The following is a 2,524-nucleotide window of genomic DNA, read 5'->3' as shown; positions in this document are numbered from 1 at the left end:
GGCTTATCTGCCACCCAGCTAGTCTTCAGCTATTAGTTGTTATTGTTTTTGTTTTTTTAAATGTATATGATTTCTTCATAGGTTAGCTTGTTTGCTTAAACTGTTTTCTTCACCTGAAGTACCCTTTCTCTTACTCCTCATCCAGTGAACTCCTGCACATCCTTCAAGGCTGTCCTCTGTTCAGACAAAGCTTCCTCGTTCCTCTAGGGGGCTTAGTTTCTCCTCCCTATGTCTTCCCATAGCAGTTTATACATAATGTTAGCAAGTATTTATTATATAGCACCATGGGCCAGTCATGTTTTAAGTACTTTATACATAACAACTTTTCATCCTCACAACAGCCCCATGAGGTAGCATCTTCATTATCGGCTCTATTTTTCAATTGAGGAAACTGAGTAGCAGAGTTAAGTGATTTTCCTGAGGGCAAGCTGGGATCTGAAAGTAGGTAGGTGGTTCCAAAGTCTGTGCTCACATCCACCATATTCTTTTACTTCCTCATTATTCCGCAACAGCTCATATCACCTGTACTCTCTCTTGCTCCCACTGGAGAGTGAATTTTATCAAGATGTGAGTTCTATTTTAAGACAAATGTGGAACATACAGTGGATGTACCATAGCTGTTGAGGCTACTTCCGTCAAGGCACGACTCCATGTCTAAAAGCAAACGTGTTACTCATTGAGTGCTTGCTCTGTGTTAAGCATGTGCATACCTTATAATGATTCCTTTCAACAAATGAACAAGGTAATTTATTATTCCCATTTTGTAAATAGGCATATATACTCAGCCTAATGGCGGCTGGCACAGAGCAGACAAGCAAATATCTGCTGAGTACTAGAAGAAAGCTCTATAAGGCAGGGATTTTTGTCCATTAACTTATCACCGGCATCTACAAGGCATGCTGCTTTAAAAACAGACACTTGGTACACATTTGCTGAGCTAGGATTTGAAGCCAGATTGGGCTGACTCCAAACCCATGCTCTAACTATCAGGCTGTACTCCAAGGGCATTTAGGGCTTTTAAAATGTACAGACTATTCGTATCGCATTTCCTTATAAGAAGGAATCAAGACAAAAAGCAAGAAGAATTAACTCTTCTACTAAGATGTTTGTTACAGTTATGATTTATGGTTACAAATGAAAATAGCCAAATGCAAACTAAAGCAAAAAGGTAAATTTATGATAAGGTTACCGAGGTGTCTCATCAAATTCAAGGACAGGCGAGCATTAAGGCCCCAGTTACAGCTAGTACTAGCTGGTCTGATGGTGTGGAGACTCCCTCTCTCCCTTCTCTCAGACTTCTCTATGAGGTAGGAGACAGGGCTGCCAGTAGTACCTAAGCTTTACTTCTTAGAGCTTTTACGTTTGAGAGAGATTGTGTTGATGATTTCTCTGGTTCTAAGTTCAAAAGTGCCAGGACATCTCATACTCATTAAGATGGCTCCTGTCAAGAAATTGGGATATAATGATGAGGATGTGGAGAAATTGGAATGCTTGTGTACTGTTGGTGGGAATGTAAAATGATACAGCTGCTATGGAAGACAGTATGGAGGTTCCTCAAAAAAAATTAAAAATAGAATTGCCATGTGATCCAGTAATTCCACTTCTGGGTATATATCCAAAAGATCTAAAAGCAGGAGCTCAGACATTTTTGTACACCCGTGTTCATAGCAGCATTATTCACAGTAGTTAAAAGGTGGAAGTAACACTCAAGTGTCCATTGATAGATGAGTGGATAAACAAAATGTGGTCTGTATATACAGCAGGATATTATTAAGAATGAAGGAAGTTCTGAAACATGCTGCAATGTAGATGAACCTTGAGGATATGCTAAAAGAAATAAGCCAGTCAAATAGAGAACAAATAACGTATGATTCCACTTATATGAGATATCTAATGTGTCACATTCATAGAGACAGAAAATAGAGGTTTCCAGAGTCTGGAAAGGGGAGGAAATGGAGAGTTGTTTAATCTTGCAAGGCGAAAAGTTCTGGAGATTGATTGCATAACAGTGTGCAATGCTTAACACTACTGAACTGTACACTTAAAAATGGTTAAGGTCATAAATTTTGTTATGTGTGTTTTACCACAATTTAAAACGTGCCAGGAAAGAGATGTGTTAGCCCAGCTTGGATCTGATGCTTACCCTGAGGCCCATCAACCAGGCTAGGGATGGAGTCTCCAAAGAATAGAGCAGTTCCCATAGAAACCAAATGGATAGAGTGGAGGTGGAACGATTTTGAGAAGTAGGGTGTTGGGTAGGGAGGGGAGGGCAGCTGACAGACCAGCAGTGGGTATCCACTGTGGTGTTACTGCCGTCTAGTCAGCAAGACAGTTGTTTTTCTAGCAGTAGGGGGAATCTTATGCTAAGTTCAAACTCCACCTGGGAGTCACTTGCCATTATCTTCATCATCAGACATCTGTCATAGTCACTTTTTATATATTTATAGCACAGTATGGTTTTAACAAAGATATCTCCTTAGTCCTTGCCAAAAATCTTTAAAGTAGTTTCTATAAATGAGGAAAC

Source organism: Pteropus alecto, unplaced genomic scaffold (assembly GCF_000325575.1).
Source record: "Pteropus alecto unplaced genomic scaffold, ASM32557v1 scaffold170, whole genome shotgun sequence".
Lineage (NCBI taxonomy): Eukaryota > Metazoa > Chordata > Mammalia > Chiroptera > Pteropodidae > Pteropus > Pteropus alecto.
Note: the sequence above shows the minus strand (reverse complement) of the source record.